This window comes from Astyanax mexicanus, chromosome 16 (genome assembly GCF_023375975.1).
Source record: "Astyanax mexicanus isolate ESR-SI-001 chromosome 16, AstMex3_surface, whole genome shotgun sequence".
NCBI classification, from domain to species: domain Eukaryota; kingdom Metazoa; phylum Chordata; class Actinopteri; order Characiformes; family Acestrorhamphidae; genus Astyanax; species Astyanax mexicanus.
Window position 1 is genome coordinate 27778684 of NC_064423.1, and position 13899 is coordinate 27792582.

A 13899-nucleotide genomic window follows, 5' to 3' on the forward strand; every position below is an offset into this window, starting at 1 on the left:
CATATATAAATATTCAAAGACATTTTTTAGAACTATTTAATATTTTTTTCATATGCTTTTTGGTACACAATATAAAGAATTCAGATTTGTCAAAAAGCTGGAAACATACTTACAGGGAAAGAAGAGTATTTGCAATATATACAAACCATACAGCAGTTAATCTGAATATTTGAATTAACATTTTAAAGTAAAAATTCAATTTAATTGCTGCTGTGTATTGAAATCAGATTGTTTTGCCATGTTTGGAAATGGGTAAAAAACTGGCGAGGTGGGAGTGGCTAGATCCCAGACATAGGTTTCAGTGCACCTGTCAGTCCAAAATGAGGTGACCAATAGAGATTTAAGGTAAATGCTCAAAAGCCAAAAAAATTAAGCAGAAGCAAACAAGAAATTTGAAAAGCAAAATAATGAAAATTAAAGATAATTAAAGTATAATTAAATTAACCAAGTACCTTTAAAATGTGTATTTGATATATGTTTTCAGATTTAAATTTCTTGTAAAATATTTTGTAGAACAAAATCAACTCCATAGCCTTAATATCTCTCATTTTACCCAGTTTTCATACTTTAGGAAGCAGAGGGCTGAATGAGGTACGGAAATATTTTTACTTTAACTCTACTTTAACACAGGAATAGGAGAAAGACTTAGAGCTGTGAGGGAATAACCTTAATGAGGTCTGGATAGATGTTACAGAGTGCCGTTGCTGAGGGAAGTACTGAGGCACATGGTGCATAAAAGTCACCAATGTTCTGCTGACCGTCTCCATATTAATGTCTAATGAAGTTAGAAAGTCAAATTACAAAAAAAAAAAAAAAACATCTTCAGGTGTAATTTGAAGGTGTCATAACACAATGTATTCCATTTAAGCCTTTTAATGTAAACTGTGTCAAACATTTACAATTTCTTTTTAGTTAGAATGTATGTGTGGGCACTAAACCATACAGTATTCATATAATTTTATTACAAGTAATTGTGATACCTTAGAGCTAGGGGTGGGCGATATGGCAAAATGATCATATCACGATTTTTTTTCTTCATAATCACGATAACGATTTTATCACGATTCTTTTCATGTTGACTGAGTACAATCAAACAATCTAACCATTCTTAAATACAGCACTAAAAACCAAACCATTTTGGCCAAGCCACGTTTTGAACAGATTTTAATCCATTAACACTGGTATAAAATGGTACACAAAAACACCATTCAGGGAACGTGCAATCTTGCTGTTTAAACAGCAAACTTAGCCTACCACAAAAATAACAAGGCAAGACCAAGACAGTAACAATTAAATAAAAGCAGTTAAATAAAAAATTGCTGTAAAAAAAACTCTTCCTGTAATTTAAGTATTACTATTAGCATTCAATGTTTTGACAGGATTTAAGACTTAACTGCTTAGCTGACAATGTAATTTAGAACAAAACTTTTTTTTAATTTTTTTTTTAAGAAAAAAATAAAGTATTTCTGTCTTGTTTTCCACTGTTTTAAAAGGAACCATGTCCTTTGCCAGGTAAAAAGTGATTTAAAAATATATCTGTTACCTCTCTCCATTATTTACTTCTCTTCTGGTAGGGAGTGCCTCTCTCGAATGACCGCGTTAGCGTTGTTTGTTTTGGTCCGGCTGTAGCATTAGCCTCTGCTAGCTGCGGTGTAGTTAATCTGCTGGTTACGTACTGTTTTGGATGTCGTCTCTTTAAGTGGTTAAAAAGATTTGTTGTGCTTCCATCTGACATGAGAACGACCTCTGTGCAAATTTTACATATCACTGTTGTTTGTGTAACGTCAGCTTGGGAAAATCCAAACCAGGTCCATATTACTGAAGTCAACCTTTTTTTTAGGAACTAACTCTGCTGCTGTGTTTTCTTCCATGGCTTCGCGCTTGTAAGACCGATCCAGCGTTTTTTCTGTGATGGCTTATCGTAGACACCTTATAATACTTCACGATCTGTTATTGTCATATCGCACACCCCTACTTAGAGCTGGATATCTGGAGCTTGTACCATACAGTTGTACCACAACAGGTAAACAGCTAAACAGCTGTCTTGGAACTCACATCATGCTACCCTAAATAATTGTCAATTACTTCTGAGTTTGTGCATCACAGTAACTACTTAAAACTGGAGGGACTGTAAGAGAAAGTGTGACTGGAAAAGTGTGAATATTGGCTCTTTAGAAGGCCTGGAGTCAGTGAGTCACGAATGGGAACATATCAGCATAGCTGGATATTGACTGTGGCTGTTTGAGGCTGTGGCTGTTGAATTGAAGGGCTGCTTTGAGGGCAGATGGAGTGAAATGACTGTTATTATCTATAGAGTGAAAGCCCACACAGGAAGAAGAAAGATGGTCAACCATTTCCTTTCCTCCTCAGCCCTCGGTTCCTATAAACTTTTATTTGCGTGTGCTCGTTGGCCTTTAAGGCTCGCGGTCGGCCTCGCAGGTTCGCAATCGCAATCTCCTCGTATTCGTCCATCAGCAGCGAGCGCTCTAACGAGGGAAATAAGATGCGGAAACGTTTCCTTCTTTGCAAATCCCTCAAGTGCAGGCTTAATTACCGCCACAAAGGAAGCGATTACACAAACAGCATGATGGGCTGGGCTGGATCCTCCGCCCTAATTTGAGCAGAGATTCATTTGGCCCTGCTAATGACAATGTAGAGAGCGGGCGGTGAGCAATTCTGAACGGCTTTGGCTTAATACGCTCCCAGTCTAAATAGTACTGCTGCTGCTGTGGTGTTCCTCACGCTGCGTGTGTGGTTTAAAAACACACGTACGCTAATCAGTTGTGTGAGAATTGGGAATAATAAGAGATTATATTTTACACACACTCACACATACATGCTCAACACTTCTATGTCTAGAGCCCTCCCTTCAAATATTACCATACTAATCACTCCTGCAAATGGGAGATTGGTTGCTGGAATACTCACTTCCCCCTCTATCCTGTGTTTCTGCTGTTGAATTAAAATCACTTTTTAAGTGGACCAGAAGAAAACAAGGAATCGTTGCAAAGTCTAAAAAACAAATAAATATATATTTTGAATGATGACCCACTCTTTGTTGCCAAAAGAGCCTTTTAGGAGGGTGTTTTCACACCAGCACTAATTGGTCTGTTTAAAATGGACTTTGGTTTGGGCTGTTCATCCATCCTAGTGGCACACTGGTACCATTAAACACAATATTTTATCCCTTCCACTCAGAAATGCTTCTGTTTTCAGTTTAGAAACTAAATAATACGGACTGCCACTTTTGTGTGTTTATATATATATATTCCTGCATTTAATACATTCTAAAAAAGCTTGGGATGGTAAAGATTGTATTAACTTTGTTGTGTTGCGTTTCAGGTCTTATTCTAAACATGTCTTAAGATGTGCTACAGAATTTTTCATATTTTTTGGTAGAAACTTTTCCACACATTTTCCATTAGAAACAGATCAGGGCTGCAGGCAGGTTAGTCCGGTACCTTGACTTTTTCCACAACTACACTTTTGAAATGTGTGCAGCTTGTGGTTTTACATTGTCTTGTTAAAAAATGCATGGACAGCACTGAAAGCACCATACGTTAATCTAAGATCCCACAGTATTTTATGGAGGCTGCTTTTGTACCAAATCATGATTACAGTCACTTGTTTAAATTCATCATTAGCTCTAAATCGCCCCATCTGAATACAGAAATTAAAGTATATTAACAAATGAAGTGAAGTTAAGCAGACAAACTATAAAATGAGTTCCACATGAGTGCATTATTTTTGAATAAAAATTAGATAAAAGGCAATGTAAGTGTAAAAAGTATTTTTCATATTTAATCACATGGTTCTGCTAAAAAAAAAAAAAATAATAATAATAATAAAAAAAATAATAAAAATAACATAGTCTGACCAATTCAAACTAACCAAACTGTGCTGGTCAAGCACTGTTTTACTAGCTTTGTGACTACCTGGACCATCTGAAAACAGCTACCAGCAAAACCTGAACTGGATTTTTCATTAAAGTGTGTAAAGCTGGATTAAAAACATATGTATTTTTTGTATCTCCTAAATTGTCCTTTCCCTCTCTCCCTGCCTCTCTCTTTCTCTCTCTCTCTCCCTCTCTCTCCCACCCGTGTCTTGCTCTAATCCTAGATCATTAAGGCTGTCCTCAGTGTACAGACTATTCTGCCTGGTGTCAGGCTCAGTCTCTGTATGGTTCTGGAGTGGAGTGTAGAATTTGTAAAGCAGTTTTAAGTGCCTGGTTCTCTGCCTGCAGCTCCATCTCTCTCTTTCTCTCTCTCTCTGTCTGTCTTTCTCTCTTGCTTTTTTATTTTCTCTTTCTCTTTTTCTCTCCGATGCTCTTTAAAATGTGGCGCATGCACAGGTACGGAGAAACACTAATTAAAAGCTGTTCTGTATGAAAGGATGTGACAAGTGACATTTATTGCGTTTGGTTCTCGGTCCCGACTCGGAACAGTCCACTCTGATTTCTCCACCGTCTGTGCGACACTTACACGAGTGAGCCATTCCCACTTTTTCCCTCCCCCCCACTTCTTCTTCTTTTTTTTTTACTTTCCACCACCATCCCTCTATCTTGTATGATGGAGATGCCCATGCAGTTTCCATGGAAACTCAAAATCCCCCCTGTGTTCTTATGTTGATCTGTCTTTAGCTGGGCGTTGCCTTAAAGTGTGTGTGTGAGTGTGTGTGTGTGTGTGTGTGTAAGAGAGAGAGAGAGAGAGAGAGAGAGAGAGAGAGAGAGAGAGACAGAGTGTATGAGAGGGAAGGGAATCTCCTTACCATGTCTGGAGGAGGGATGTCTTGAGGACAGCATTCGTCCTTGAAACAGTCATTTCTTGGTTTCTGTAATGAAACAGAATCTGTACTGTACTGAGGGTGGTGTGTGTGTGTGTGTGTGTGTGTGTATATGTAGGTGTTTAAACACTACAGCTGCTCTACTGTAATCTATAGCAGAGACTGATGTACACTCAGGACTCAGCACACTTCAAGCTTCTTTACTTATCTCTTTTCCCACAGGAAAAATCTGACCATTCTGTTCATTGTTGACCCTCCGTTTCCCATGCTGTGAAAAAGTGTTTCAGTGCTACTGACAAAACCCTCATTTATACCAGAGGCAAACAAGGAAAAATAAAGCTTTAATCTTAATAATAATGTAAAAATATGAGAGACATCATTCATTATTAAATGAATGGCTGCACCCCAATTGTAAACTAAACACTCACACTATAATGCTAGTATACAAAAAAGACAGTATGGAAAATGTATATGCATATAAAACAAAATGTATGTGTTTCTAATATTTACTTTGACTTTTATTTAATTGCAGACACCCTGAACCCAATTTAGTTCATGTTTTGTCTACTAAACCTTATTTGATTAAATAATATAAATCTATTCCTGCATTTCAGGGTCAATGCAACAAAAGTTTGGAAAAAGTAAGAGGTACTAATAACAACTTGCAACTAAATCACAAGGCTGGATATAAAAAGAGCATTTTAGACACGTGTGGAAAAAATTCTGTAAAATGTTCCTCCACATAAAGTGCAAAGATTTGGATATCCCATTATCTACAGTACATAATATAATCAAAAGATTTAGAGAATCAAAAGATTTGGAGAAATCACTGTGCACAAGGAACAAAGTAGACACTCAATACAGGGTGCTGGTGCTCTTCTGGCTCTCAGGTGACACTTCATTAAAAAACAAGCAACATTCTGTACTAGAAATCACTGCATGAGTTCAGGAACGATTCCAGTAGTTCTACAAATGTATTATACAAAGAAGAATTCATGTTTCAAAACCATCCAGAAATGCCACTGTATTCATTGGATCAAAATTAAATTGAATCATTAAAATTATAACATGTTAAATGTTTCTATCCACAAAACTGCAAAACAGTGAGAGGTTAAGAAATGAAGTAAAAATAATTAAGGCTGTTTTTTAGAAAGTAAATTCACATAAACTTTTGTAAGTGCACCTCAGGGAAAACACATGAAGGGGGAAATTTCAAGTTTTTTTTTGTTTGTTTATTGTCCTCCATTGATTTAATGCCAGAATTCTGTGCCTATTTTTCCTTCAACCAAACCATTTTCACCTGTCAGATATGAGAAAACACTGATAATGGTGTGTGTTCTGGTGAGCTACGGGGGCAGTTCAGTGGGTGATATCTGAAAGAGAAGGGGTGACAAATGGAAAGGAGACGCCATAATCTTAGCCAAAGCTCTTGAGATTGGAGTCTGATTCTGAAGAATTATCGGTTTTAGCAGGTCTAGTAAGGAAAGGCGGCGGCTCTCTGTATAGACAGGTAAGTTGTTTTTACTTTTTTTTCCCCCCTCATTCTTCTCAAGTTTGATTTACTAGCCGGCTTAAAGCTGGGACACCTGTTCACACAAACACCTGTCTGCTCTTTACTACTGGACTGAACAGGATTACACACAAGATGGGTCATACAGACTGGACAATATATTGACCATTATTATGTATTATTACTAATGCAACTGCTAACATAAAACCTGAAATGCTACTGTTACCACCACTACTACTGTTATCAGTACCACTACTACTAATACCACTATTGCTATTACTACTGCCACCATTGAACCATCAAAGTCGTTTGGATAAAAGCGTCCACTAAATACAATGTAATGTAATGTAATGTAATGTAATGTAATATAATGTAATTTTTGTATAACTACAACTATTATTAACTAGTATATCTATATGCTTTTATATACTGATACAACTACTAATACCACTAATATTAAAACTTTAAACTATTATAGCTAATACTTATACTACTGTGAACTACTACTATTGTGCTAAAACTACCAGTTTTACAATCAATACCGTAACTTACTACTCTCGAATATTTTACTACTACAGCTACAATACAATTATTACTACCATCAATACTGACACTATTATACTATTACTTGAATGAATACAACCTCTACTACTGCTTCTTCTACTGCTGCTATTATTAAACTACTGCTGCTACTACCAGCACCACCATTCCAACTTTTACTAATACCAATACTAATAGTACTATTACTTTTTTACTTTTATTACCACTACTATTAATACTACTACTGCCAATATTATTACTCTCCCTACTACTACTTCTTCTACTGCTACTATTATTAAACTACTGCTGCTGCTACTACCAGCACCACCATTCCAACTTTTACTAATACCAATACTATTAGTACTATTACTTTTTTACTTTTATTACCACTACTAGTAATACTACTTCTGCCAATAGTATTACTCTTACTACTCCCTACTACTACTGCTTCTACTACTACTATTATTAAGCTACTGCTGCTGCTACTACTACCACTGTTAATACTTTTACTAATATCAATACTTGCTCACTACATACACACTAAGCACCACCAGTTCAGAGATTGTATGCACTTTAACACTTCCACTATTACAATTATGTATACAGTATATACAGCTTTCTTACAGTTATATATACTGTAAGAAAGCTATATACAGTTTCTTTGATTTTACCAAATAGAAAACCTGTGCTGGTACACTAAGTAGCTATCCTGAACTATTCACAATATGCACATACCAGATAATATCACTAGACTACATATTCATAACAGTTAGTTATAGCTTCACCATGTGCATACTTGTATTTATTGTCTGCTGTCTATTGTACTCTCTGTCTATACACCTTGTGTCTTGTCTTGCACTATGCCTGTCTTCTATGTATGTCTATCTTTGCACTAATGTCATTCTGCACTGGAGATCTAGCCTACCAGTGTTTTGTTGTACTGTACAACCAGTACCAGTATAATGACAATAATCTTGAATTGAATGTTAGACGTGGGACAAAATATTGAGTATCGCAGAATCACAGAATCAAGGAATCATTGTTTTATGTGTAAAGTATCGTGATATCGTATTGTGAGAAGCCCTGTGATTTCCACCCCTATTCCCTGTATCTTGCTCTCTCTCTCTCTCCCTCTGTGTTCAAAAGCAGGGCAGTATGGTGTTACAGGATGTTAAAGGAGACGCATACTTTGCTGTGTGTGTGTGTGTGTGTGTGTATGCATCACCATCAGTCATCATGGCTTCTGTAAATAGCAGTGGTTATGTGCGCTCAGTGACTGATGCACACATATAGTTTAGCGAGGTTAACAACACAGGGCATGCAGGATTAATGGGGGTCCTCTTTTAGCCTGTCAGATACGGGACAGTGCAGAGAAAGTGGGACAGTACAGCCAAGTGGAGAAGGTGAGGTGTGTTTGTCTGTGTCTGTGTCTGTGTATAAACCTACAAATGTCTAAAACCTCTTGTGAAAATGCTTATTTCTTTTAAATTATTTTATTTTATTTAATAGTCTTTACTGACAAAGTATAAATATTTTGGAATATTCTAGTAATACAGCAACATTATGAAATATATGTTCCTTAAAATAAGTTTTAGAATCCTGTTATTGGTACATTGGACTGTAATAGGGAGACCAACCCTATTATATCTAAAATTTGGTGGAGCTGGACAAGACCTCTTGTCTGAACTTTATTATGATGCAAAATTATATTTGGGGTAAAATTCTGTAATATTGCTCTACTACTTCAACACCAAGTTCCTCTTATTTTAGATGCTGCTTCTGTATCTCTCAGTTTGTCAACAAATGCATGTGTTCAGCTGTCCAGGAGGACAATGTGTGTTTTTGATAAAAGAAAACATTAACCAAAGGGAATTAACCAAATGCTCACAGAAAAAGTAAACTTTCTTAACTTTCCTCACTGTTTCCTTAACTGTTCCATCCAGAAATCAGACAAGATCTATTAATGTGCGCATTCCAAGTCCCACACCTCTTTATGAGCTGAGTTATTACAAATGGAAATGACGAGCCTTCAGCTTTAATTAAATGAAAGTGAAAGGGTTCTGCACTCTGACTGGGAGAGCAATGGATTATTTCTGGCTTTGCAGTGAACCCTGAATTAACCTTCCATTCCAAAGAGACTCAATCCCTTGTAGCTGAAAGGAACTGGGCTGGTTTAGTTTTTTTCACCATAAGCGATTTGATGTTATGAAGTACATCTGTGTTACATATTAGAGGAGTTGTACAGGGGCAAACACCATGGAAAACCAAATTAACCCCCTGTCTTGAGAGTACATGCTGCACAAAAGTCTGACCAAGCTGGGATTAGTTTTACCTGGGGATGTGTGGTAAGATAATTATTTTCAGATTTTAGTCCCATCCAAATGTGCCATGTCCATCATTTTTATGTCAGTAGAAATTGAACTAACATTCTGTAAAAGTAGCTGTAAAAATGACCCCAATTAAATTATACCCTGTGAAAAATAGGTTTTGCTCCTTTTCTTAAGTATGGAGGCACTCAAGTAGGAGTTTTTAAAAGATGTGAAGTCAGAGAAAAAAGCACTGCCCCGCAGAACACTGTTGGGTGGAAATTTCTGGTTGGTGGACTATTCTCTGTACAGAAGCGACGTTGAGATGTTTAAAAAATTTAGTAGCAGTTCTGTGTCTAATCTACTCATGATAGTACACACCTGTTGGGTCCTCCACTGAAGAACAGGGTGAAAGGAGAATAATTAAATATGCAAAGACACAGAAGAACCACAGAAAATAATTATAGAACTGCAAAGTGGTCGCTGGTCAGTGGAGCTGATAAGGAGGTTGCCATAATGTTGTGACTTCAGTGTATAAGTGTGTTGTGATATCGATTATCATCATAAGCTTAAGGACCTCAAGACCTCAATAAATATAATTTAAGGCCCAAAAATGTGGTCATAACTACAAAGTAGAAAATTAATTATTGTATTGAAAATTAAAACTTAACATTTCTCATTTGTTATAAATTTTCTTTTTCAATTTTGTTCCATTGTGATGCTGAACATGTTAGCATGTTCGCTAGCTCACCGCTAATGTTAGCTAGCTCTCCGCTAACACTAGTTTTCTCCCCAATTATGTAGCTAACTTGCTGATAACGTTGGTATGCTAGCTAGCTCACTGCTTAAGTTAACTCCGATAACCTTAGTTCTCTCCCTGTTATTGTTAGCTAGCTCTACGCTAATGTTAGCTAGCTAACCTTAGTTCTCTGCCCAGTAATTTTGGCTAACTCGCTGCCAACTTTAGTATGTTAGCTAGCTCGCTGCTAATGTTGACTCCGCTAACCTTAGTTCTCTCCTCAGTAATGACAGCTAGCTCACCACTAATATTAACGCCACTAAACTTAGTTCTCTCCCCAGTAACGGTAGCTAGCTTACCACTGATAATAACTCCACTAACCTTAGTTCTCTCCCTGTTAACGTTAGCTAGCTCTAGGCTAATGTTAGCTAGCTCTCCGCTAACCTTAGTTATCTCCACAGTAATGTTAACTAGCTTGCCTCTAACCATAGTATGTTAGCTAGCTTGCCGCTAATGTTAACTCCGCTAACCTTACTTCCCTCCCTATTACCGTTAGCTAGCTCTCCACAAATGTAAGCTAGCTCTCCGCTAACCTTATTTCTCTCCCCAGTAACTCCCTGCTAATGATAGTATATGTTTTCCAACTGGCATTAAAGGCACCATCTAAAAATATAATACCTATAGCAAATTTACAGTAAATTTAAGACATTTTAAGACCTTAATTATTAAGATTTTAATTTAAGACATTTTAAGACTTTTTAAGGACCCGCAAAAACCCTGTCTGATGAACCTGACAACAAAAAAGAACAGCTGATGTTCTGCACCTGATTCTAATTTAATGCAGGACAATCTTTCACACTGTTTACTTCACGGCAGACATGTTTTTACATCATGCCTCAGACACACAGACACTAGCAAACTCATTTACTACATATGTAGAGGATGCTAGTGAAGATATTTCACTCTGTACATCAGCTCTCCTCTGTGTGCGGATCTGTGGTGGTCCACTTCAGGGATTACAGCTCAGAACGCTCCTCCATTCTGACAGAGATTGATTTTGATAGAGAAGGTCCAAGAGACACAGCCTGTCTACTGGACCATGCTGTTTGCAGAGCTGACACAGGAGAGCTTCTGATAAACTGTCATGTTACTGTATATGTGCTGTCTAGCTGACATCGTAACCACATACAAACACCAATCAGTATGTACAGTATCATGGATATATAAGTACTCAATTTTTATATATAAAAAATAGTCAGTATTAGTAATTACTACGCAATTGGGATGCACTATTAAGAATAGTATAGTACTGTGTACTATAGTGCTGTGAAAAACTATTTGCCCCCTTATTCCTTTTCCTAAACTAAATTCCTTTAGTTTTCCTTTTTTTTATCATACTTACATTTTTTGGATTATCAAACTGACTTTAATAACAGACTAAAAATAACCTGAATAAATGCAAAAATAAATTAAAAAAATAATGATTTCATACATTAAGGGATAAAAGCTATCCAAACAAATCTGGTAATATGCAAAAAAAGTAATTGCCTCCCATAAATTTACTGTGAACCAGTACTTTTTTTGGAAATGTGTTGATGTGATGATATATTATTAATTGTTATTATTAACAGTAGTTTTATGTTGATATACAGTATTAACATTAGCTACTATTAGTAACTATTAGCTGTACTTATGATGTCATTTTCACAGTAGTTGGTGATGTATTAGTAGGTTAAATTAAAGTTTTAAATAAAAATGATGATCATTCCCTAAACAAATGAACAATCTTATTGCACAGATCACGACCTGAAACAGCACTGGTTCCTTGTGTTTGGGTGAGAAACTGAGCAGTACAGAGACAAGGTGTGTGTGTGTGTGTGTGTGAGGACACTTTTTATCCCCCATGGTGTGAAATATAGTTTTCATTAAAGAGCAGGCAGCAGTTTTTACTGAAAGCCCAAACACAGCGGCCAGCGTCTGGGTCTACCCCCTACTGCTGCTTTCTCTCTCACACACACCTACACACACACACACACACACACACACACACACACACACACACACACACACACACACACTTGCTTTATACCGTGTCTTTCATACTTCCTGTGCATCACCCCTGGTTTGCACGGGACTCATTCTTATTCTGTTCAATTTTGATCAAATTCAGAAGAGCATTTCCTGCTAGTAAATTCTGAGTGTGTGTGTGTGTATTTGTGCATGCAAAAAATATGCCTTGCACAGTTTGGACCATGCATAAGGCTAATTCTCTCAATTAATTCTAGGATTGTTTTAGACGTAACCTGAAATAAACCTATCAGTGTGTTACTTGCCATTTCCTTTAATAGGCAGGTGCTCTCGGACTTTGGCATGTTTTTATGTTTACAGCACAGCGCTTTTGCGTGTCTCAGTAGAGGATACTGACCTGCGTGTTCAAGCTGTGAAGGTACGCCTGCAGCTAATTTAAGGGAAAAGTAATGTTATTTTATTCTTTATTCTGTTTATTGTTGAGGTAAAGGTCGGGTTTTTGCTCTGCAGCGTGTCTGTGTGTATGTGTATGTGTTTAACAAATGAGGGCCATACACGGGCAGGGTGCATCTGTGTAGCTGGGATAGGAATAGACGTTTGACTAGGTTCATTTCAATCAGTAGCGCACCTATGTGCACTATATTTACAGTGTTACATTTTACATTTTTTGTTTTATTTTGGTAAAGGCAGCGTTCTGTATTACAAATAAGATATTCATCTTGAAAGAACAGCATTTACTGGTTGAGCAACTGCATATTTGAAGTTTCAGAGCTATGACTGAATATATTCATAATAATCCCACACTGAGGACATGCTGCTGGCATCGGTCAGGCGTCAGCTCTCCAGCACCGACACTGAGACTGTATCGCTATCAGTGCAACACTAACTGCAACCAGATAATCAATTCTATGCACTTCCCTTTACATCAGTAGTTGTAATGTTATGACCTGATGTGGTGCTGTATGTGGTGCTTTCTGCATTAAACCCTACTATAATTAATATATGAGCTTGTTTGGTTTGGTGTGTCACTCTTTCAAGTGTGATTAACAGGATGAAAAACTACCAAATGAATTTCGTTCCAGTTCTTTCAGAAAGCCACCCAAAGCTCGGGAATGTCTGCCAAGCTGATGACATTTTGTGACTGCGGGAGATTTGCCGAGTCGAGGAAATGAAGCTAATGAAATTACGGTCCTTTGACTGTCCGGTCGTAAATATTCATAAAGGCAACTGTGGGTATAAATATTCAGGTCTGGATTAGCATGAGGGGGAATGTTAGACTAACATCTGACAGACCGGAACGCTGTTTGAGGAAGTTCTCTTCATCCTGTTCTGCTCATGCTTCAGATAAACAGTCTCAAAGAGACTCGATAAGCAAGTGCTTGTTTTGTAAATGTGCGTATAAAGACCTGAATGATTACGCTGGGAGATTGTCTGATTTAAAACGTAAACATTTCAGGGTTGGGAACGTTTAAGGCTTTTGCCCAAGAAACTTCCATTGTGTCAGTGTAATGAGATTCGCTGTTGCAATAAATTACCCAAAACACCCTCAGTTGCTGAAATGAGTGTGCAGTGAATGATGGCGTGCCTCAGATGTGACAAAAAGCAAATTGCCTCGAAAACACAGATCCTATCCTTTTAAATACCTCTTTTCATTTTTCATTTGTTACACATGAAATGCATTCTGAATGGAAATTAGAGCGATAGGTGTTGCCTTACCTAGAGATCCAGGCTTTTTCTGATTGGAAGGTAATGGGTTCGATTGTTGTTGGTGGGAGTTTTTAAGATGTTCCCGCTGATTTGGCCAGGTTTGATTATCCTTGCGTGTCCAAAGACAACCAGGCGGTAGGTACTCAATCAGTTTAGATACAAATCAGACGCATTTTCAGTACCACTTAAAAAAAAAAAAAAACTACCCCTAGTTTAATAGTAGTATTAATAGATCTGAAGTTTGACTCTGATAATTCAGGGCAAACTGCCATGAGCACGCTGATCAG

General features: G+C 37.2%; 1 long non-coding RNA gene across 3 annotated transcripts in view; it reads right to left on the bottom strand.

The window, feature by feature from the left end:
* Positions 1 to 13899, bottom strand: part of LOC111192533 (uncharacterized) — a 167269-nt gene that overhangs the window by 53897 nt on the left and 99473 nt on the right. For 2 of the 3 annotated variants that reach the window (XR_007424727.1, XR_007424726.1), the window contains one exon: positions 4768 to 4830. The exons of the other annotated variant lie outside the window; for it this stretch is intronic. This is a non-coding gene — a long non-coding RNA (uncharacterized LOC111192533). The remainder of the gene's footprint in view (positions 1 to 4767; positions 4831 to 13899) is intronic. 3 annotated transcript variants of the gene reach the window in all.